Raw genomic sequence first — 24700 nt, 5'->3', positions numbered from 1 at the left:
AACTGGCAGCAGGGCCTCCCCTGTCAACACTCAGGCAAATCTATGTGCGAGACAGTAGTCCTTGAGATATTTGGGGCCCAAATCCTTTAGAGTTTTCAATGTCAATATATGCACCTTGAACTGGGCTTGGGAGCACACCGGCAACCAGTGTTGGTCTGTAAGATGTGGTGTAATATGTGCCCAGCCAGCACCCTGACCACTGCATTCTGCTCCAATTGTCAAACCACATGGAACTGGTTGCCTACCCTTAGGTTTTGCAGAGAGGATTGTATCCGATATACAGTGGTGCCTCGCAAGACAAAATTAATCCGTTCCGCGAGTCTCTTCGTCTAGCAGTTTTTTCATCTTGCGAAGCAACCCTATTAGCGGCTTAGCGGATTAGCGCTATTAGCGGTTTAGCGGCTATTAAAGGCTTAGCGGCTTAGCTGCTAAAAGGCTATTAAAGGCTTAGCGGCTTAGAAAAAGGGGGGGAGCGGAAAAAAATCTCAAGACTCGCAAGACATTTTCGTCTTGCGAAGCAAGCCCATAGGGAAATTCGTCCTGCGAAGCGCATTGAAAAACGGAAAACCCTTTCGTCTAGCGGGTTTTCCGTCTTGCGAGGCATTCGTCTTGCGGGGCACCACTGTAAAGGGTCACAATCTTCTTACCAGGAGGAGTTCCATGCACAATGTGCCCAAATGAGAATGGAGGTTTCCTCCCCAAGTGTGATGGTTTGGACTTAAAAGACTTATTTAAATAAGTAAAACGCTGAAATCTGGATGTCACACTTACAACACCATAAATGGGACCAGCATTCCAGAGCAACTGTTTTCATCGGCCTCCACATCCATCTACCTCCATTAGCAGGCCTTGTCTTTGCTACCATAGGCTGAGATTCCTATCCACGCCAGAGCAACACATCCAATCTCAAGATAAAAAGGAAGATAGGTAGAAAGTATGCTTCTATCAGGGCACAGAATCTGTAAGTGGCAAGCTAATACGATTTTTAAAAATAAAATGCATTTTTGCTGGACTGGAGATATGGCTTTAACTCAAATTCAACTTCATCTTCTTGTTTTCTCACCCCCTGGCAGTGAGTAAGCCAAGGCAAATCTTCACAAATTATGTTTCTTGCCATTCCAATGTGTCAGTTCTCTCTGGAGTGTTTTGCTTGTTGCACATTTGCCAACACTATGTCAAGTGACATTATTTAGGAGTTGAAGCAATAAGCAGGCATCTCCCCTTGGGGCTTACTTACACGATAAGGGCACATTCACACAGGATGACAGGCGCCATAAAATCTCTACCCAAGGCGTAGGGGGAACAGACAGGCTGACTCAGAAGGAAGCCCTATTTGTGTGAAATACCACCATTCCATGCTGCAATTTACACACTGGTGGATCAAAACAGGGTCACCATCATCACAGAAACCTGTTGCCCTACGGACACTATCTGCATACAGCAGACATGATGACCTCCCAGTGTTTTGGACTACAACTCCCATCAGCCCCAGCCAGCACAGCTGGAGGGCACTACCTTGAGGAAGGCTGGCACAGAGAAACGATCAACACAAATAGCACTTCCATGGACCTAACCAGAAGCCCAGAGGCAGCCCTGCGCACTCTCCATGGTTACCGTATGGTGGCTGCTATCATGTATGAACCATTGACAAAAGAATTAAGAGTAGTCTGAATGACCACAGTAAATCTAGTCTCAAAAACAGATGCAAATAAAGGTTGTAATTTCAGTGGGTCTACTCTGAGCAGGACTAGTGTTGAACACCTCCCACATTTTTTAATGGGTGGCTTCTTTATTCATTATGGTCTGAAGTACCACTTTTGGCAGATGTTAATGCATTTTTGAGAAAAATGACCTGTCTCTTTTGTATATTATTATGTATCGCACCATATACAACGATGGTAAAAGTGACACAATGTGAGCAACATTAGCACCGTCACAAATGTGAGAGTCATTTTTCCCACTCATGCTGCTGATCTGGGCTAAAGGCAACATTACTCTTTCAGGAGAAATGACTGAAGAACGTAAGTAGTGAGTGACCAGTCATTATTCCCTGATCAGCCACTCTAGAATAAGGACAGCGCCCTCTGAAGACATCCTACCTGCACACAGAGCCTTGTGTCCTCCCAGAGAGACTCTCTGTACATATCCCCAAATCACTTCAGTGTATCAAGTTACACTTGCACCCCCCTCAGTTGCTGACAAAATGCTTTTTATAGCAACAGAGAGCATAAAGCAAAGAACACACTACGGTTTAGTGCCAGCAGAGGACCACGGAGCAAGGCTGAAGCTAAACTTAGCTCATCGAATGTCCTCCTCTTGTTTTTCCACTTTGCCAGACACAGGAATGCCGCAAGAGAATCTTATGTAGTGTCTGGGGAACTAGGGGAAGGGAGTTTAAAACAAAGAAAATCCAAGAGCCATGTCATCTCCAGGAATCGAGTGCACGGCCTTTTGACCCCACCGTTTACAACCGTTTACAATGAACTTGTGGGTCTGCAGATTTATCTGCTCACCCAAGGATAACAATTCAGGCATTTGTTGAAGTGGGATCTAGTCTACAAAAGCTCCTGCCATAAATAAATCTGCTAGCCTGTGAGGTGCCACAAGAAACCCTTGCTTGTATTGTAGAGCTTTCAGGCTTTGTGTGATGCAATCATTTACATGCGCTGCCTCTTAACAGCAGGGATGCAACATTAAAAAGTAGGTGGGTGCAATCCTCTTCCTGACACAGGGGAAAGGGGGAAGACACAGCTGCATTAACAGCATTCAAAGCGTCCTTCTGCCTGGAGCTTCAGTGATTTCCATCCACTAACTCCTGCCGGGAATATTTGGACCCCTAAAGCTCTTGAATTCTGGAGGCAGCAAGCCAGAGAAATACAAGGGAAGGCAGAGGTGCCTGCCAGGTTTCCAAGGTATTGGTTTCCCTGCCTGTGCCTTTCAGCCAGCAGGACCTTGCATGTTTTGGTCTTGAGGCAGTCAATGCTGACTCATCCAAGTGGACATTAGATGGTCATACACTCAAGCAAATACATAGATTTAAATATTTAGGATTACTTATTAATGAAAAGCTTTCATGGCAGAGGCATAGCTGGGGGGGGGCTCACTGGGCGCCACACCACAGGGGTCAGCACTTACCATGTGGCCTGCAGCGCAGGGAAAGTGCAGCGTGGGGCTTGTGTCTGCCCGTTGCCTCCCCCTCAGCCGCCCTACAGCCGAGGGGGAAGTGGTGGGCAGACTTCTTGGAGGCTCCGTGCAGCACGCCCTGCCCCACCCCCAGGCGCAGGGCATGCACACCGAGCAGCTAGCTACAACACTGTTTCATGGAAACCCCATCTAGATGCAATCAAACTATTATCTGCCCGCTCTACTGGACAGCTATACAGGTTCTTCCACTCGAAGGGGGGGCAGTTAATCAATTCAGCCATCAAGATCTACGTGTAAAAGATCATTGCATAAATGCTTTATGGGGCTGAGATATGGGGAAGTGGTATCAAATCAGAACTAGGAGCCCAACAAAACAAACTCATGAGAAAGATATTGTGGCTTCCACTGAGGACTCCAGCAAAAACAAAATGGGAGGCAGCAGTTATGAGTTCCCGGTCTCTGCAGCCGTGGAAGGCACTGTGGTTCTCTAGCAGTGCCAGAGGAGCACCCCGCTCTCCCTCGAGAAAGACAGATGCCAACAACTGTAACAAAACTGCAGAGGGCTGCTCCCCCTCCAACTCAAGAATAGAGGGTCTCTTCGCCCATTATGTCCACAGATGCAGACCTAACATGCTTACACACCTAAGCACGTGAAGCATGAATGCAAACATGTGAAGTACACACACACAGATCACGCAGGCATGCTTCTTAGGGAGGTTGGTTGTGGTTCCCTGTTTAGAGTAGACTTCATAGCAGGCTTAGATTGCTGCTGCGTAAGATGTGAAAACCCCACTAAAAGCAACAGGATCAACACTCAGGTCTTAGCAGTGTGGGCTGGACTGTTTCTATCCCAGGGCATAGCAGCAGCCTAACAGGCCCATAGTATTCCAGTGAGGTAATTTAACAGAAGCTGGCAGGGATCAAAAGGATGGCCCCCATCCATTTGCTCCATAGCAAGGCAAAAACATCCACACCGTCAACCTTCTACAGACCTAACCCACATCATTCATCTTTCCTTGGATAGCTGCTGAAATGTCATTTTACATCCAGTGGTGTGTGTTAGTAGGTGCCAAGCTACACAAATTTTCCAGTTGGTGTCTACTTGCACAGGGCAAGGCCCCAGGGTTACCAAGAAGAGAAGGGCTATATTTTTCCACATCCAATGCCATCTCTATGACAGCTTTGTGAATTACACAAAGCAAATACGGTAGATGCACCACCTATAATTACCAGGGTAGAAAAAGGAACACACAGTTTAAAAGATACACACACATAGTCATGGGTGGCAAAATGTAGCAGCCTGGCAGAGAAAGCTTATTTGCATGCACACACTCAATTCATGAAGTTTGCCAGCATTCAGAGTCAATATGTCTTAAGAATCTTAAGGGTGAGAAATCTCTCTAGAGTCCTGTTTTTGCAAAGATCCTGGCTCTCAACTTCAGGACAACAATTTAATCTAAAAATCATGGAGAACTGATGGTACCAGTGTTCTGTACCTGATCTTGGGGGGAAAGTGGGACACTTCCCAACAGGGAACACCCACAGGAGAAAAGCAATGTCTGAGCATGCCCAACTGTTTAGCTGAAAATGTGACCTACAGCAAAAATAATAATAATAATAAAAAATTCAGATAAAGTGGTTGTTAAAGACTTGGTAATTGCTCGCTATGGACTTAGAATTCCTCAAAAGGACCCCCACCTCCTACTTTAAGAGGACACAAGAGCTGGCCTAAATTCAGTGTCCTAAAGTGAAAGGTTTGTGTTATTCTATGTCTGTATCCCTCATCTTAATTTCATGTTGGTAACAAGAAGGGGAAAGGGGGAGAGAAATTGGAGAAATCAGGGAGAGAAGGGGTGCCCCACTTACTTTTGGCTCTCACTGCCCCATTTTTACTTCAGCCCCACAGACCACTGGCATGCAACCCTCCTGCAGATTATGGGAATATGGCCCTTGACAAGAGAGAAAGGTTCACCACTCCATTCTAAGCCAAGATCCCATGTGGTTTTCAGCATGTATGACTTGGCCAGCCAGCATCGTTGGGGAAAAAAAGCAGGGAATCTGAGGAATGAAGTGAAAAGTGAGCGTCTTTCCTCAGCAACTCATTACCTCCACAGATGCAACCAAGATGCCAATTTGGCAGCTTTCCCGAGCTCTTGGATGGCACAAAGCTATGTGAAGTTCCTGTAGCTTATGTCCAGTTAAAAACAGGCTGACAACACAGGTGTGGCCGGCTTATCCTTGTTCCATTTATGCAGAAGGAACATCAAAACCTGGGCTGCGTGTCAAGTTCTGGGGAGAGCAGGTGAACTTGACCAACCCTCCTGTGTATTTTGTGCTTTAGGGCTCACTTTCACCGGCGGCTCGAGTGAGTCACGTATTAAGTAGTCATTAACCACAGCGTGCTCAAAGAGTGCACTGATCCATCCAAAAAGAATGGAAAAAGCTGCCTGAGGGTTAGGACATCTCTTGCTGCTGGACGTTGCCTTATAAGAACAGATGGGAATCAGTTAGGAAACCAAAAATAAATACAGAAAAAAAGTCAGCACCCAACAGTATACCAAATGCCAGGTTTGGCCCTGAGTCTGAAACTCTTAACAGCGGAGTAGGCAAAGAACTAAGCTGTAAACTAGGAATGTTTTAATTGAATCTCATCTGTCATCTGGGTGCCTTATGCCAAATAGGGGAAATGTATAACCTCGTCCACCCCAGGCACCATGGCAAACGGTCAGAGACTATGGAAGTTGCAGCCCAACAATGCCTGGGGCCACCATATTGGCCACCACTTGATCTACATGCAGGGATTTTATTTTATTTTTTCAAATAGAGAAGTATTCAGATTCTACAAGAAGTATAAGTAGCCATGCTGGCCTATCAGAAAAATTCCAAAATGCAAGCCCTCACCTGAAGTCTGCAATGGTACAGCTCAGATAGAGGTTTACTGTCTCAGCAAAAATAATATATATCACCATATGGTAAACACAATTCAAGAAACGATTTTCCATTTTGCTGCCTCTCGAGCAAACATACCCTCTGCTGCTAATGGAGGGGGGAGGGAAATGTCTCCAGAATAATGCCATTACAGAATTATGTAATTAGAATTACAAACTTGGGGGAAGGGGAGCTTCTTCCCGAGTCCCATGGGGAAGAAGCTTATCAGGGGGTGTCTATAAGGAACTTATAGACTTGTATTTAAGCACTAGCCTGATGACCACAGGAACCAAGAGCTGCAGGCAGATGGAACATCACACACACGAATGAGCAGGCTGGTGATAGAGCGATGGAACACACAGTTCCTCCTCTGAGGCCAATATAGAAACCAAGCAAGCTGCTATTCCCTCCTCTGCCAGCCCTCAGCAGGCTAGTAATTATTTTGGAAGGCTAGTAAATGCGGGGGCTTATTTACCCGGCTATTGTAGCCACCTGTTGTTGGCACTCGTCTGTCTCAAGAGACAATGAAAGATGTGCCTTTGAGAGTCAAGTCAAACCAGTGGAGAGTTGCAGCGCCTGCTGTGTCTATAGAAATCAATACATGAGAGAAATGCTCTATTACAGGTGGGGCAGAAGAAATTAAAAAACCTGAAGAATCAACACCAGAGAACGAGAAAATGCTCAGAGGTATGTCTGGCAGACTAGTCCTATAGGACTTGCCAATAATCTGCTTCAGCACAGCTTTGGCTTAGACACCATAGATACACTAGACTGGAGTCAGAAGTCTGTATGTATATCAATCACAATGGGTATCTTAAAATCATAGCTTTCAACCACAACAGAGTAAAAGCTAAGTACTGTTCCAATTACTCCCTAGCATGACCCTGTCTCTCTCACATTCTCATCTTGGCAGAGGCCACTAACTATAATATGATGTGGTCCAGACAAGGCTGAAGTCACCCTCACCTGGATCAAAGACGTTGTCTGAACACGACGGATGATATTGTTCTACGTATTTCAAACTTTGTACATGTCCCCGCTGTATTTTGGCATGGGGCAGAGCAGCAACAGATGTAAACACAGTGAAATGTATGCCATTTAAATGTGTTTTTCTGATATACAGTACTGCAGGCAAGTGCTTATTCAACGAATCCCCATCCTGTAAATAGACTGTTTCATTTCCTTTCAATCTCAGAGAGATCTGATTATTGGCAAAAAATAAAAAAATCCCAGACATAAGACATGGGGAGCCAACCCAGGATCTTCTGAATGCAAAACATGAATGAGCTCTACCACTGAGTTATGGCCCTTCCCCAAGAACCACCTCTCTGAATTCCCAAAGCAGAAATAACTGTTGAATTCAGTTCCACTGCAAATCAGCATTACAGTCAAATGCTGCAAACTCACATAACCAGCTTCCACAAGCCACTTTTCTTATCTTTGCCCATAAACCTGGTTATCACACAGCTTACCCACTGCAGAAATGCAGAGCAACGTAAGCCAAACAATGGAGCTTTTTAAAAGAAATAGCATGACGACACCCAAGCTAGACAGGAATCTTGTTCTAATGGGGAGGAAAATTAGGAAACAAGGGTCTGGTGTTCTTGTCTGAGAACTTTTCTACTACATCTACAAGAAGCATAACTTTTCTGCTGTCACCTTGGACTGATTCTGACATTTTCTTATATTGCCTATATATTACAGCCTTTGCTCTTGCAAGCAATTCTGTTGCTTCTTTATGCCCACTCCTCAAAGATACATTATTCTAGCGTAACTCCTGGATGCTACTTAAAAAAATTATATATATGTCAAGAGTTGAAAGGAAGGCACCAAATGCTTTAATGAATGTGATTCCATCCAGTAGAGGGCGGCAGCACATACATACACAAATCTGCAAGTTGTTGATTTTGCCAGCATAACAGCAACATCAGAGTATGAAGGATGAAGACAGCCCAGCTGCATCCAGCACACTGTGAACTAGACAGCTGTGCTCATAACTAACAGGTCAGAAATTAGGGCACATCTTTTAATTTGGGCAGAAAGGTTCTAAGGACAGGATGACACGGCTGGTTCTTGCGTTGTCAAGGGATCTAGAACTGCATGATTGAAATGGGGTGGCTACATTCACTGAAGATGGCATACAGAGAACATTTCAGAGTGCTCAGAGCATATATTTAATCGTAACAACAAAAGCAGCAACCCTGTCCAACTGGTCTGTTTTAATCCAATACGGCAACTGGTGGGGGCTGAGGTCAACAGATACCGATTTGCCTGAAGCCAGCTGATTAGTCTAATTACAGAAAGGCAAGATCTATGGAAAACAAGTACAGCACATCTGCCAAAATGTGCATCCCCAGCTGCGCATGAAACAAGGATCACACCCTTGCATTCTGCACTGATCTGGAAAACTACCATTTCTTCATTCCTTATTTTTTTAAAAAAGAACTTCTTATGGATTAGAATTCATACTGCAACCTACATTAAGTGATCTTGGAAAATGGATCCTGAAGGCACTGTGGTTTTTTGTTTGTTCATTTCCATACTCTGTGAAGAGATAACACCCTTTCACTCCAGTTTTGAATTCCTAAATACAAGCTACAACCAGACCAGTTCTCTAAACTTCAGCCGATCCCAGTTTCCATTACTCTTCGAAAACTAACATGCCATACCGCATAATTTAAACGAGAAGATGAAGCAAAGCAATTAGAAACAAATTAGCTAGACTTCCCACACTGTCCCATTAGAAGCTTCACACCCTAACCAACCACACCTTACCATATCTCCTTAGTGATGGGAGAAACCACCAGCTCCAGAAAACAAAGCCTGCTCCTGTTAGGTGGATGCTGTACCAACATTCCCCATTCAGAAGGAGATTATAAAACTTTTGTTAGCAAAGCTAAGCTAAACAAATTGCTTTCCCATGAAGGATGGCAGGGACTGAGCAATTTCTGTTTCCTGGGCAAAGAGTCTCAAGCAAGCAGCTCTCTACAGGACCAATGACCTGGATTCTGCAGCACTAACAGCTGATTAGGACCGGAGCTTCTGCCTTCAGGGGTGAGCTTCCATCTTCCAAGCGAACAGCGTTTGCGCACTGCTCAAGCACTTAAAAATAGCAACTGGGCAGCACGCTCCCCTCTCTGGTTGGACACCTGACTCCCACTTGAGGCTGGAACTAGCATTTAGTAAAGCAATTTGCCTGAAGACACCAAGTATGTGGAAATGACTCAAGCCAAAGAGGATACAAAGTTCAGTACATGGATCAAGTAAAGTCCTCCTAAGAAAACCGTTTTATCAAAAGGCAGTGATATTGGTGACATGTGGATGCGATTGGCGGTGTCCTCCAAGGCAATGTAGTCTCTCAAGGAATGCATCACCCACCACCTCCAGAGTAACCAGCAGTCATGTGCTCAAGATTCTGCCACACTCCACAGCAGCCTTTCTCAACCCAAATGTTGGACTACGTCTCCCATCACTCTAGCTAGCAGCCCCAGTGGTCAGGTATGATGGGAGTTGTAGTCCAACGACATCTGGGGACTCAAGGCTGAAAAAGGTTGCTCCAGAGGCTGTGAAAGGAATTGGTGGAAGTGATCTGAGTGTTGTGGACTAAGAGTTTTAAAGCAACTTCTGCTTCCTAGTAAATGTAAAATATGATAGAGCTTTGCAACTTCCCTCTGGTCGCTGCCCAGTTCAGTTTCCAGATGACCAATGACCCTTGTCCCTCTTCAGGCCTGTGCAGAGGATGTGGGGCGCAGCTGGGTACACTTGCCTTGAGCTTCGGAGGGCTAAGATGGCGGGGGGAGGGCACCATGGGCCTGTCAAACTTATACTGTCACGCCATGAACCTTCTCTTTAGTGGAGCTTCAAAATGCCCTTTTAAGATCCATGTGCTTTCAGAATACAAAACCTAGCTTTATACCAATTTGGCTTAAACTAGGGGTAGGCAACTGTGGTCCTGCAGGTGTAGCTGAACTACAACTTCCATGGCCTCTGACATTAGACATGCTGGCTGGGGCTGATGGGAGTTGGGATCCCAACAATACCTTGAGAGCGGATATTTGGAGGGCATTGGTTCCTCAACCCTGCCTTAAAATGAACGTACTCTGTTCAAGTTGCAATATTTAGCACCTTTACGTGAAATTGACAATGGAGAGAAACTGCATGAGTTGATGGAAGGAGATAAGAAGTCCGTTTAGAACAGAGCAAGGATAACTGAGGAACCCTAGGGAGACAAAGCAGAATTCTTGGGCAAACAACCCTTATCCCAAAGCCTCCCCTTTATACACATTCCCAGCACATTTTAAACATTTCTTGATAACCACGAGAGTTAGGAATTGCTAAAAAATAAATGGTGAGGGGGAAATGAAAGCAAACTGCTGTACTGGATTCTGTTCTGAGCAAAGCAGGTTTTGCATAAGGAAGGCTGCGCCAAACCATTTTCAAAGCCAAAGTAAATAAGCTTCCACAGCTGCATTATGCCAAAAGTACCAGTCGTTCTTGCAGACGAGCTGATGATCCATGAATTGACATGGACAAAACACAAACCCCTCCACCTCTCAAAATGCCTCACGGCAGCTAGAACAAAGTATGTAGCACAGAGAGGCAGCTTCCAGCTTACACCATGTACCCCCCTATCTTTAGTTCCTTCTTGAAAGTCAAAAAAGAAAAAGCGAATGCAATTCATTAACACCCACCGCTAGCCTGTCTCCAGGTTGGGCTACAGCTCAGCAACGCGTCAGTTGGAACAGCAAAAGGCCGGCATGAACTGGCAGCATGCCACGCCAACGTGCTTTGGTAGTTAGTGCAAATAGGAAAATCTGAGGGCTGGTCTTAAGTCCTCTGGATTAAATATTGGGAAGTCAAACACATCCTAAAAGAGGCATATTACATCAGAGGTAAGCGAAGTTCAGCTAAGGAACCAGGACTAGCGCTCCAACATGACAGCGCCTGGAGAAGCTGAAGAATATCTGGTCCACATAGGCAAAGCCAGCGTAAGGGATTGAACGTAGCAGATATACACGCTTCCAGGGCCACAAATTCAAAAGATGTGATTAAGAGCAGTTTAAGAAGAAAAGTGGATGTAAAACCACAATATTTTATTTGCTGGCTGTGCAATCATTTTGTAGGGGATTACTCTGTTGTCTAATCAGCACCGCATTTGGCTCAAGATTCCTGTGCTTCAGTGTGCTGGCTAGTTCTTTAAGCTTAGGGTGACATCTGTTAGAGACTGGTTCATGTCACATTTTTCAAGTGACTAACCTGCCTGCCCAAATGCCGATGGAAGACTAAGAAGAAAAAGCAACCAGCTACAGTGAACTCTAAAAAGATTTGAGTCGGCAGGTTCGTGAAAAAGCAATTCAAGACTATTAACAAGCTTATATGCTATAGCTCTTGGGTATCAAGGAAAGACAGGTACCAGTAAACAAACAAACTAACTTAGAACACTGTCATTCCTTTAAAAAATGTAAACATGCTGTAAAGTTGAAATATGTACTACTAACCGTTTGTGTGTAAAAATACATGGAAGAAGACACAGAAGGCAAAGGAGACTTTCGTTCTTTGGAACTCTTTGGAACTTCTATACAGAGATCTTTTGTGGCTGTCTACACTGCAAGCAACCCTACTCAAGCCTAGGAAAACCCACAGCACCGTAAGAGAGTTACTGTTTTGCATACAAGAGATTCCAGGTTCAATCCTAGCAATTCCAACTAAAGGATCTCAAGTACATGGGAAAAAACTCTTCCTGAGACCATGACAAGCTGTTGCCAATTAGAGCAGAAAAAATTAAGTCAGATAGGCCAGTAGTCTGTTTTGGTATAATGCGGGTTCAAATGATCACAAATCAGGAAATTCTGCTTTTGAGCAGAGTTGCTTGGGCAGCGGTGGCAAAACACAAAAGCAACCTCCATGAGAGGTCCAGAACATAGCAACACAAGTGTGGGCCTTCTTTGTGGCAACTTCCTGCTTGTCAAGTGCTTTCCTCAAAGAAACTCGCCTGGCACCTTTGTTACATATTTTGAGGTGCCAGGCAAAGACAGTATGCCCTTCTAAACTGGTGTGTGTGTGTGTGTGTGTGTGTGTGTGTGTGTGTGTTGTTTGTTACTATGTTATGCATTTTTGTGTTTTTGTACTATAAGCATTTCTGTGATCCCTGGATGAAGAGAACTGTAGAAATGTAATAAAGTAAATATATAAATAAATAATACTAGCAGGAACCACTGAAGCAGTCCAGTGCCTAGAATGTATGTCCAGACAGCATGAGGCCTTCCCCATTTTATGTCAAGTTTCCTGTTTTTCTACACGCCTCCCTTCCAAAGTGCAATACACACACACACACACACACACACACACACACACGATATGGAACACAGGAAGCTCCTTTTTCTCTCAAGAAGTCATAGAATCTGTACAGTGTTACCTCGGGTTACATACGCTTCAGGTTACAGACTCCGCTAACCCAGAAATAGTGCTTCAGGTTAAGAACTTTGCTTCAGGATGAGAACAGAAATCGTGCTCCGGCGGCAGCAGGAGGCCCCATTGGCTAAAGTGGTGCTTCAAGTTAAGAACAGTTTCAGGTTAAGAACAGACCTCCGGAACGAATTAAGTAGTTAACCCGAGGTACCACTGTATTGTAGATTTGAAAGGGACGCAAAGCAATATCTAGTCCAAGCCCCTGTGATGCAGAAATCACAGAGCATCCTTAAAAGATGACCATCCCACCTCTGTCTGAAAACCACCAATGAACAAGAGTCTACACCGCCTTCCGAGGTGGACTGCTCCACTGTCAAAAAGCTCTTGCCATTGAAAATTTCTTCCTAACGTTTTCCTAATCTTCCCCATCATCTGCTACCTGATCTTTTTAACTCAAGGGTGGGAAACCTTGATGCCCTCGTTGGGAGTCCAACAACAGGGCCACAGGTTCCCAAGCCCTGTTTTAGCTAGTTATGCCAGGAATGCAAAACACACCCTATCACCAAGCACAGGCTATCACTTAGAATGAGAAATTAAGCATGGAATGAGTCTGTGTAAGAGATGTGACTTCCTGCACTCAAGTAACCTTCCAGACCATTAGATTGAAGGGGCTGTTACTAGCCTCAACAGCGAAAGAGTCATCAGCCATAACAGGGAGTCCACCCATAATTTAGAAAGTAGTTCCTGGTAGAAGAACCAGAGCAAACAGTAATTCTGCAATCAAGCAAAAAAAACAAAACACTTCAGTGCTTTAAATAGTTCAAAACCAGATTGTGCTGTAGTGTAATTCCCTACTTGTTAGTGTGAAACATACCCGAGGGCAAAGGTTTGTTATGCTGTGGGCAGTATAACACAGAAGTGAAATGTTTCATCTGTACACCGAGTTCCCTGCACGCTGTACGGCTGATGACTGATTATGTAGAGGCCTGAAGAAAAAAGAAGGAGGGATTCAAGAAAATATGCAATTCTTCTCTACCAAATGTATGCCAGGCTGCAAGTCATTCATGGAGCCACTACCTAGTGTCAGTTCTTTGGCAATGCACTCATGGCAAGACCCCTTTCGCCCCATTAAGTGTGGGGCATGCAAATGATGAATTCCATCATGTTATTTCTTACCACCTTGGCTGATCCGTGCAAAGTGGTGGAGCACAAAGGGCCAGTAACACCTTAGTTGCTCTTGGGGTCTTGGCTAATGTGCGACGGCCGGGGCCGGGGGGGGGGGGATTGGCAAAAGGAAAGCACCAAGTTTCAGATCCAAAGTCAAAGAGGCAAGTCTTGTTTTATTTATTTGCAGAAGCACTCTAATTTATTTCTGTACGTAATAGATTGTGAGTGCTTTAAAAATAGGAACATTACAAGACCAATAAAGGCTGGGTATATTTTGTTCCATTGTTTCAAGCACTTGCTCCCATCATCTTTACAAGCGATCTTCACAAGTAATCAAATGGGGGGGGGGAGGTTCCATTCCTTTTTTTAAAAGATAAGTAAAAGCAATCTATATAACGTGCCTTTTAATCATTATACAACAGAAACGGAAATGAAACATATAGATGTTACTGATCTTATAGCAACAAATATTAAAAGATCACCTGAAAGCAAGCTGGTGTCAAGCCTATTGCTCTGCTTTCCTTTGGACCACATCAGCGAGGCCGAAAGGGGGGTCACTGTCTGGGCAGTCCAGGACCCCGACACACACTCCCCAGGCTTGTGCCCCACTTTAGTGCTGCTAACACAGCAGTTTGACTTCACCCTTGGAGGTGCACTCCATTGCCTCTCAAGTCAGACAGATGCCAACAATAGCAAACTTGAAAACATTAGCCATAACCAGAAACTGACAACTCTTTAGCACCATTTGAAGTTCACCTCTGTTTTTCAGACTGAGCAAGTGCCCTCTCGGGAATCAGGGCTGTATTGATCACTTGCAATGAAATGAACAAACAATAAAATCTCTGAGAATGGACCATGCACTGTCCATTTAAGCACAATTTAGCCTCTAGACTCTACCTTTCCCCCTTTCCTACCAGGGAGCTGTAAAGAACTCTATTAATAAACTAGTTATGCTACACATACCTACAAGGAGACAAACTTTAGTAATTAAAAGTTTTCAACACACACCTCCACATTTCAAATGAGAAGAGAATTTCTAAAAACACACTGAGATGGACTTGTCAGGGAATGCCCGATGGGACTTAATAACAAAATACTGATTTGGGGGATTCTGGACAGTAAAGGAACACAAAAAGTAATTGTGCAGAAGTTTGTATTAATCTCTTTATTCAAGTTATGTGTATGCCAATGAAACTATTTCACTGAGAAAGGGAACTGCCTATACTAAAATGAAAATCCAAGCAAGAACACACTTTTAAAAAATCTAAGCAACAGCAGCAGAAACAGACTAATGCAGCTTCCCTTCTGGAAAGTATAAACATCTATGATGCTTTTTGGTTGATAAGAAGTAAGCAGCTGTAAACAACTCCCTTTCTCCACCTCCTTACAATGTTCTTCCATTGAACTGATCTGTTGCAAAGACTTTCTAAAGTTTCTGCACTTACTGCAAAATTGTAAACCCCTTAACAGCTACACCAATAAATACCAGGCCATACAGCAACCTGCTGCGCAAAGAAAATTGATACAAATGGGAACAGGTGAGTAGATCAAGTTTCATTTGCCTCCGTCACCAACACTGACACTGGGTTACTGAAGTATCTCAATCAGTCCCTGGTCAGCTTCCACATTTGCTTTAGCAGGTCTGGCATCAGCACCAGATACCCTCAAGCCCCTGCACAGACCACCACTGACACTAACGCGGCAGCTAGACTGGTGACTGGGAGCAGCCACCGAGACCATATAACACCGGTCCTGAAAGACCCACATTGGCTCCCAGTACATTTCTGAGCACAATTCAAAGTGTTGGTGCTGACCTTTAAAGCCCTAAAAGGCCTTGGACCCAGTATACTTGAAGGAGCATCTCCACCCCCATCGTTCAGCCCAGACACTGAGGACCAGCGCCAAGGGCCTTCTGGCGGTTCCCTCACTACAAGAAGTGAGGTTACAGGGAACCAGGCAGAGGGCCTTCTCAGTAGTGGCGCCCGCCCTATGGAATGTCCTCCCACCAGATGTCAAAGAGATAAACAACTACCTGACATTCAGAAGACATCTGAAGGCAGCCCTGTTTAGAGAAGTTTTTAATGTATGACATTTTAATGTATTTTAATGTACCAGGCAGAGGGCCTTCTCAGTAGTGGCACCCACCCTGTGGAACGCCCTCCCACCAGATGTCAAAGAGAAAAACAACTACCAAACTTTTAGAAGACATCTGAAGGCAGCCCTGTTTAGGGGAGCTTTTAATGTTTAATAGGTTATTGTATTTTAGTGTTTTGTTGGAAGCTGCCCAGAGTGGCTGGGGAAACCCAGCCAGATGGGCGGAGTACAAATAATAAATAAGTTGTTGTCATTACCAACCTGCATGCCCTAAGCTCCCCTTTTTAATTAAAAATCAAAAATTAAAAAACCAGGTGCTCCAATGTAATGAGTACCCTTTTGGGCCTGGGGGAGGTGCCATGTTTAACCCTGGAGTGATGCTCTATCATGGGCATTTGGGGAATTAAGAAAGACGTTCCCCCTAAAAATTCATCTTGGTGTTACTTGGTACCGCCATCACCCAGAAAGCCTACCAGAGCATCTCAGCATGAAACGTAAGTTGTGAATTTATTTGCAACTATATCTTAATTGCTTCTTGTGCCATTTGATTCCTGTAGCATGGCATATATATTTACTGTTTTTATTATTTTAATGTGTGCCACCATGGGAATTTTTACAGAAGAGTAGTATAGCCTTTTTCTACACAAATAAACAAATCTTGGGGAGGAAGCATGGTGGGCAGCTGCTGGAATATGTGGAAATGCTTACACCAATCTGTAAAACAATTATAAATAGGTTCAGTTGGTTATAAATGGAGGTTTATAAAGGGAGTATTTTGAGGTACATTTGTTACAAAAACTGAACTGAAATCCTCAGGGGAAATAACCAAGACCACAGGAACCCAACCTGAAGCACTTAGGAACAGAACTTTGTTTTGTAAACTACTTTGAGGCATTTTTTATTTTTTTTAAAAAACAAACCCCAAACAACCAACAACTATCAAGCACTATGAACGTTTTATGAAACAAACAAATAAGAAAGGAGGAAGCAATCATACAAACACAAATAGTAGTGAATTACAAATTATACATGTTCAGAGAGCATTTCGTGTTTTGGGAGAAACAAAGCAAAAACTAGTTTTGCAACTTTATCAGCAGCAACCAATGGTTTCTTTCAGTGATTATCAATCAAGACTGGATATGAATTAGTGCCTCAGAAATTAGGTTTGTTCTGCAAAAGGAGAGCCTGAACCACACAATGTAATCATGCAATGTAATCATGCAACAGTAGCAAATAAAGGTAAACAGAACAAACACTCCCCTTGAAAGACCAAGCATCACCATACATAGATAGCATGCTTGCAGTTCCATTACATGTTTACTAGTCTTGTGCAGAAAACTATAGTGGAAATGTAGTGGAATTATGATGCCAGTACGCATGCCAAAAAGTCTGCTGCAGTGATGTTGATGTCCACATGGTTATGCTGGTGCCTTAATCAACTAATGCAAAAATGGAGGAACTAATTATAGGAACTAATTATAGGAAGAGGACAAGTTCCCAATTAAAAGAATGGCATGGTGATTGTAAGCATCCTCTGATCAAACCTACAGAATCAGAAACAACTACATAGGTCAGTAACTGAAGTGCTGCCTGCCTCCAAAGTTGTTCAATTAGTTGCCCCTCAAAATCTGGAGAAAGTGTTAATGCAGAACTTGTCACCAGGCCACTTTATAATCAAATGTCATACCCTTCCCACAGTGGACCTTCCAAGTAAATTAAGCAATAAATTGTGCCTTGATTGACTACTACAGTAAGCAAGTGTTAAAGAACATTTGTTTGTATGATGTCTTCATATTAACAGATCTAGACTGGATAGAGTCACCGCTGATAAGGTATTGGTTAAAAAAAAAAAGGTCACTGATTAGAACCAAAGCACAATATATTGCTTAAAGATCTTTTCTACTGAAAGGACCGCCAAGCTTGGACACAAGGAATATCCATGCGGAGAGCTGATTTCATGTACCCATCCTACACATCAGCATGAAGTGGCCACCATGTGGAATAAGTTTTTGGAAGTCTTCACATGGGAGCAGTAATGTCAAGTCCAAAAGGAGAGAGGAAAAACAGGCAAAGAAGAACCCAGCAAAAAGTTTTGTGAACATGGCCAACTTAAAAGCAGGTCTTCTTTCCTAAATGCAGAGATTTTCAATTGCACTTGGCAATTTACATCTAATCTGCTCCGAGTTTCTACAGCCAGCTCCTGTTTTCTTTTCAGCTTCCGATGAGGGAGTTAGCAAGCTCTCTCCCTCGTCCAGACCAACCAAGCATAATTGAAGCCTGCTCTAAAAGATATGCAATGTCAGATTACTGAATAAAACAAAGGAAATATTTAGGTCATGCATCATTTCTTTTGCATGAGGAAATCTTGAAGCGACAAGAGGAAAACCCTGGCATGTATCCAGAGTTTGTGCCAATTTTGGAAGCTTTTAACTTAAATAGGAAAAGGTAGGATGAGCAGGGCTGCTCACAAACAAGCACACATACACACCATAAACTGAAGGTTCATAGACTAGAAATGGACAATGAAGATATACTATAAATGTATTTATACATACCAATCACGGGTAGTAAGACAAGGCCTCTCAGGGGGGAAATATAGTAAAATATAAGGGTAACGTCTGTTAAATTATAATGCAACTTTATACAAAAGTCCCACTAACCGCAGCTCTGCATTCCAATTGCTGTAAATAGCACAAATTAATGGAAAGCAGACCAGCTACCTGTTTCATGAAGATTTAAAGGCATGATGTGGAGGTTCTGTGAACACGGATCTCCAGTTCTTTTTCAATTATTAATAGCAGTCTCAGGAAGTGGAGATTTGGTTTGGGACCTTTGACCTTTTCTCTGATTAAAATTGCCCCCCCCCGCTCTTGGCCCTACAAGGCAAAACATACCAGCCCCCATGTGAAGTTCTATTTAGTGATAAGTACAAACAGTACTTGAAAATGAAAAAAAAGGAACCTGATGTTGATATTGAATATTCACGGCACTTACTTCCCTACTAGTTTATATGGTTGTTCTGTCTTTTAAAAGCAACACACAGTATGCTTGATCTCTGAATTAGCTTAATTTAGCCAGATTTATATTTATATAAATTATATATTTATGTTTACAAGTTTACTAAATAGATACACCCACTTTGTTACACTTGCCAAATGCTGTAAATTAAAAATAAAATAAAATCTAAAAGCAGACCTGGGTGGGGCTGAAATCTAGGCAGGAGTCTTGGATTCAGGTGCCCCTGAGCTCAATCGCTGTTTTGCCAGTGTAACAGACTTCTGGGTGGGGAATTCTTCTGACAACTCCTATTCTCTCAGAACAGGGACCCACAGGGGAACAGAAGGAATCACACAAACCTTTTTCGACCCTTCCTCCTGCCTTGGCTATTATTAGAATTGAGTTGCAACTATTAAAACAGCTTACCATCGCAGAAATAAGGCATGTCCAAAAAATATACATCTCAGGCATCAAAAGAGGTGTGTGTGTCTTCAGCAGTCCCGCAAAGATGTAGAACAAAGATGCTGCCAGACACACCTCTGTGAGGAAGGAGTTCCAAAACTTAGGGGCTGATACAGGTAATGTGTTGTCCTGCCGCCACCCCAAGCTTCTCAAAATGATGGAACAATCAAAAAGGGTCAAAGAGAATTACCCAAATGACGAATACAGTCATACCTTGGGTTGAATGTGCTTCAAGTTGAGCGCTTTTGGGTTGCGCTCCGTGGCAACCCGGAAGTAACGGAGCGCGTTACTTCCGGGTTTCGCGGCTCGCGCAGGAGCAGATGGTCAAAATGACGTCACACGCATGCGCGGAAGCGGCAAAACACGACCCGCGCATGCACAGACGCGCCATCGCGTCTTATGTTCTATTCAGGATGCGAACGTGATTCCGGAACGGATCCCATTCGCATCCCGAGGTACCACTGTACAGCTCACAGTAAACTGGAGTTTCCGCAAGAGTTAAGAGTTTCATGTACTTAGTTCTTAAAGGGCTGCAAGAATTAATCCACTGACTATCCTAATTATGGGTGAATCTGTCCATTTTGATTCATCTCCATTTCCCTTTCTTCCAATATTATGTTTGCTTTTCCACATCAGTCTGTGATTTTCTTCTTAAGTCCTCATGGACATTTTTAGTGTCAATTTCTTCCAATATACATATTTGAACACATTTTTTGCCTTATATACATTTTTCACAAGACATTTCCCCTAATGTTGCTTTCACCAATGTATGCCATTTGAAGATGATTTTACTCTAGTTAAGTTCACGTTTGTACACATGGCTGAAGAATGGCATTGCAAAATTCAGACATGCGAAAATTTCATCAGCCCCAGCTGCAACAAAACATGTCTCTCCTGCATCCATCTCTAAAGTCACAGTAGTGTTAGCTGGTAAAAGTGCATTCCTGCATTGTCTCCCGAGACAGATAGATGCCAATGGTTGCATTTCAGTTCACATATTGATTTAGGAAGTGCAAATTAAGCACGTCTCTAAATGAGATATCAACTAAATCGCTCCCTCCAATCTCTATTCTTTGGTAAGACGGAAAGCAACTAATCAGAGCATGAAGATAAAGAAGTATAGAAATGAAATTAATAATAATCTCGATTCTAAATAATGGGCCTTTGATGTCTAGCAAGTTAGAGTTGGAAAGTAGTAGTCTTATCTCTGCCTAAGTTAAGAAGAGTCAAAGCTCACCACTCTCAACTCAAAAGAGGTAGCTGGAGAATGCAAACAAACAGTGTGCCCTGCCTCCTTAATGACCCTTGGACAATAGCCATAAAGGGCTGATCAGGGCATCAGTGACATCATTTTCCAGAGAGGGGGAATAAGCAGACAACAATACACAGCCCTGTTACGGGTGGGCTGGGGGATAGGGCTGTACTTCCTGCCAAGAATTCCCCCCTCCCATTTATAAGCCCCTACTACCCAAGATAAATATAGAAGGAGTCATTTCTGTCCAAGCCAACTGTGGTCCTGGGCAAAGCAATGGGGAGTGAGAACTGATGTGTTTGCTTACTATGTCGTTTCCAGTTTGGCCTCTAAATGCATCTATTAGATTAGGGTGGGGAGGGGAATGCTGTTAAAGAGAACTAACTGAACTCTTATATACAGACAGCAGATTTCAGACCATGCGGTTTTACTGCAAAAGGCTGCTTTACCACCTACTGTGATGGAATGGAAAAGGGGGGGGGGGTGTCAGCTTAGCTACCGAAACAGCTGTTGGGAAGTCAGTTTTAGCTGTATACTTCTGGCAAAGGGCATAAAAAGCCATGTGGCATCATTACGAGAACCCAAAGTTAAGGGTAAATATTCCAGTCACTACCTCTTCCTTGAAAAAATAGTCCTTTTGCTTCCAGCTCTCTCACTGTACCTTAAGCCGGGTACCTGCTTTGGGTACCCCCAGCACTAGAATTCAATAGATGCTTATAGATGCACAGTTGTGGCACTGTCTGTTACTTGTATTTGTTATTTATTATCTTAATTTAGGAATCACCTTTCATGTGAGTCTCAAGGTGATATACAAACATACACTAAAAACACTAAAAACTTTTTTTAATAGTACAAAAATCTAATTATAGGTTTTAAAACAATACAAAAATAAACACCTAAGGCAGAGACCTTTCCACACAGCTGGAAAAGTTTGAAAAAACAAAAATGTCTTCAATTGTTTCCACAAAGTACAGAGGGTGGATGCCTGTCTTATCTTAACAGAGATACTGTTCTACAAATCTGCTTGTATAATTCCTTGCCCAGGGAGGCTTCTGGGTTAAGAACTTCCTATTAAGAAATACTTTGTTGGGCTGTGATAATGTTCCCAACAAGTTTTAGGATGCAAACTAGGGATGGGCAATCCTTCCTCTATTGAGTCCTGCAGGCCCTTGTGAGTAATCTGTCATGAGCCGCATGCTAGTAGTGAGGAGAGTCAATGGTGAGCGGAGTCGGAGACAAAACCGATCTGGGTTGACTAATCTGGAATAAAGATCACCCCCTGTTTCAATTTTCATCACAGCTGCCTCAGAGCCGGACTCTCAATCCTATGAAGTTCAACTCACAAGTAATCTCAACTGTGCTTGATAGGATTACTCTCACATAAGTATACAGAGGGTTTAAATTTTTATTTTTAGTGCAGGAGAGCAACCCAGTTACTGTTCTGGAAAGTAAGTGAAAGTAATTTCTGATTTTAGAGAGCAAGACATACATGCACATGACACACACAGAGAGTGTAGAAGTCTTATTGCAGGCATGTCCAAAGTCCATTTCAGAGTCTAATCCGGCCCCTGTGGCCGTTTAGTTCCTGAGGTAAAATCCTAAAAAAAGCTCAACAGCTTCAAGCCAAAAAAGTCAACAACACTGGTCGGCCCTTCACTTCATCAAATCTGGCCCTCTTTGAAAAAAAGTCTGGACATCCCTGTCTTACTGGTTTGTTCTCAGATCAAGCCATACAACCAGAAGAAGTTTTTTAATTTTTTATTCTTATCAAATAAAATACTTTCCCCCTCACAATTCTTTAGAACCTAGGTAGAAAGAGGAAAACAAACCTTTAAAAAACAAAGGAAGAGGGGGGAACAGAAAGGAAGGAACTCTAACAGGATGGAAGTATGAGAGAGCTTCAGGAGGAACGGAAGGCCACAATAAAATGCCATTAGAGGCTGCATAGGACCTCTGAACTGACTCTTGTTGGTTATCTATTTCATCATTTCACTGTATTAATAGAAGCTGCATTTTAATAAACTGCAAGTCACTATGAGGGGTGAGCAAAATATACATTTCAGAGACACCAGCAGTTGGATGTCTAATTGTACACACCATGAACTACCTGCATCATTCCAAGTAAGATGCCAGTGGGTAGATAAAAACACTTAATAGTTGCACACTAAATAAATCTGCTGCATGGACATGAATTCTCGCAGTGTCTGCAACAGCCCAAAGCTATATCCCAGAAGTGGGGCATTTTTCTACAGCATGGGCCTTCTTTATATAAAAACTTTGATTAAATGGAAGCAGGGTCTTCAGTTTTGTTCAAAACTAAATTTTGAATCCGTAAGACTTTGGCTTCAGATCTATACTTGTTAAGCTACAGGCTTTATTCAATACAAAGGAGGTTTAAATCACTATCGGACTCATGGGATTTGATCCTTAGATAAAATGCAGCAAGTTCTTTCGCCCAAAGAGCTATAATTCAATACCATTCATCTTACAGACAGATGGATCTCAGTATGATGTGTGCAAGTAGATTGTCAGAATTTTTTTTGCCTCAAGGACATTTCAGACATTTTGATATGCAAAATTCAGAAGGGCAAGCAACTCAACCTTTGTCATCTCTTTGTTTAAAGTAACACAAACCAGGGGAAACAAATGTTCTGCATGTTAAAATTAAAAACATGAGGATTCAGAGACTTATTTATTGTATTCTTCTTCATATAAACTAAAGTAGCATAGTGGCTAATGAAAGTAAGCTGTGAACCAGTACTGGTGATGGGTGAATGATACAATTGGAATTGGTGCGGTAAATATGAGCACTCCCAGCAAGCTTTTGAAACTCACCAATGACAGCCCAAGGTGTGTTCAAAAGGCAGAAGTAAACAAAAGGCTCTGGATAACTTAGTCCTAGAAGGCCTCCTGAACTAACAAGATGGCCTGTGGATGAGAGTCTGATTCTGTGCTTTCTTTGACTGGTTATTTCTTTGTTATTATTTGTGGTTTGGATGCTGTTATGTCTCTAAGAACATAAAAACGTAAGAGGAGCCTGTTGGATCAGGCCAATGGCCATCTAGTCCACCATCCTGGTCAACATCTACACTGAGCTATTCACTAGGATGCCAAGGTCTCGTTCCTGGTCAGTCATGAACTACATTTTCTGCTTATATATCAGGAGCATCAACTTGAAGGAAGGTGGAACACGATGCTGTAAAAGGACGGAAAATAAGTCAACAAAATATTTAAGCCACAGAAGTTTCATTTCCGACTCTTACTCAGCCAAACATCCACGTAGCCTACCATTCCAGAGGATTTTTTTAAAGCAAACATCAGCCGACTGAACAATGCTCTTTTTTCCCTGCGCTAAGTGGTTGCAATGATGAATGAGAGAGATGAGTTCCTTTCTTCGAGGAGTGGGTTCCTCACAGGAAAATGTCAACCACTTGCAATGTTCTGTCTCTCCTGAGGTAAAGTTAAGCCACAAGCTGACTAAAGATAGCCCAGTGATTGTATGTTTGCTGAAAAGCAGAGAATGAACCACTTTCCCGGCAGTCAAATGTCAAGTAAGTACAAGTGCTTGGAACACTTACTCAGACCATTCCAGAACACAGAACTTTACATGCAGAAACTATTTCTACATACATTCAAAGTTCAATTCTCATCACCCCTGGGTAGGACAGGGGGAGAGCAGCTGCCCATCAGTGTAGACTAAGCTGGATGGATCAATGGTCTGATTCAGTATAAGGCAGCTTCCTATATTCCTATGTATAGCTAGAATCTTTTGTAATGAGCAGTGGTTTTGTGGCAGGCACGTTAATGGAAACAGCAACCCATGAAAGCAGAAAGTTCGAAACCTACTGAGATAAACGTCTGAGCCTACTACAGCTTTTCAAAATGCCTTGTTTCTGCAAGAGTAGAAGAATATCTCATGCACACCAGATCAGTAATGCGGAAGGCAAACCAAATCTCAAAGTACCAGCCTTCAGCTCCCACTTCCACCTCATTTCCACCCTCAAAGTTCATTACTTCAGAAATCATTAACCTGCATTCCTTTTGTGACTGGGGTGGAATGAATGGAGCCATCTCAACTAGATTCACAATACATGGAGGAGGAGGAGGAGGGGAAAGCAAAGGATGGTGAAGAGGGGAGCCCACAAAGGGAAGCGACAGAGCAAATATTGTTTACAGAGGCTGAGCCAGGCTAATGCAACCTAATTTCATGTTATGCTCGAACAAATCCCAAACAATAAGGCAGGAATG

General features: G+C 43.0%; 1 protein-coding gene across 26 annotated transcripts in view; it reads right to left on the bottom strand.

The window, feature by feature from the left end:
• The window catches only part of MICAL3 (microtubule associated monooxygenase, calponin and LIM domain containing 3), a 186026-nt gene that overhangs the window by 117701 nt on the left and 43625 nt on the right, over positions 1–24700 (bottom strand). The window contains exon 1 of one of the 26 annotated variants that reach the window (XM_081209730.1): positions 8848–8979. The exons of the other annotated variants lie outside the window; for them this stretch is intronic. The gene's annotated coding sequence lies outside the window, so the exon portion shown is untranslated. Of the gene's footprint in view, positions 1–8847; positions 8980–24700 lie in introns of those variants that run through there. 26 annotated transcript variants of the gene reach the window in all.

The sequence above is a fragment of the Podarcis bocagei genome (assembly GCF_964188305.1).
Source record: "Podarcis bocagei genome assembly, chromosome: 10".
Taxonomy (NCBI): Eukaryota; Metazoa; Chordata; class Lepidosauria; order Squamata; family Lacertidae; genus Podarcis; species Podarcis bocagei.
This window is presented reverse-complemented; position numbering and strand designations above follow the sequence as displayed.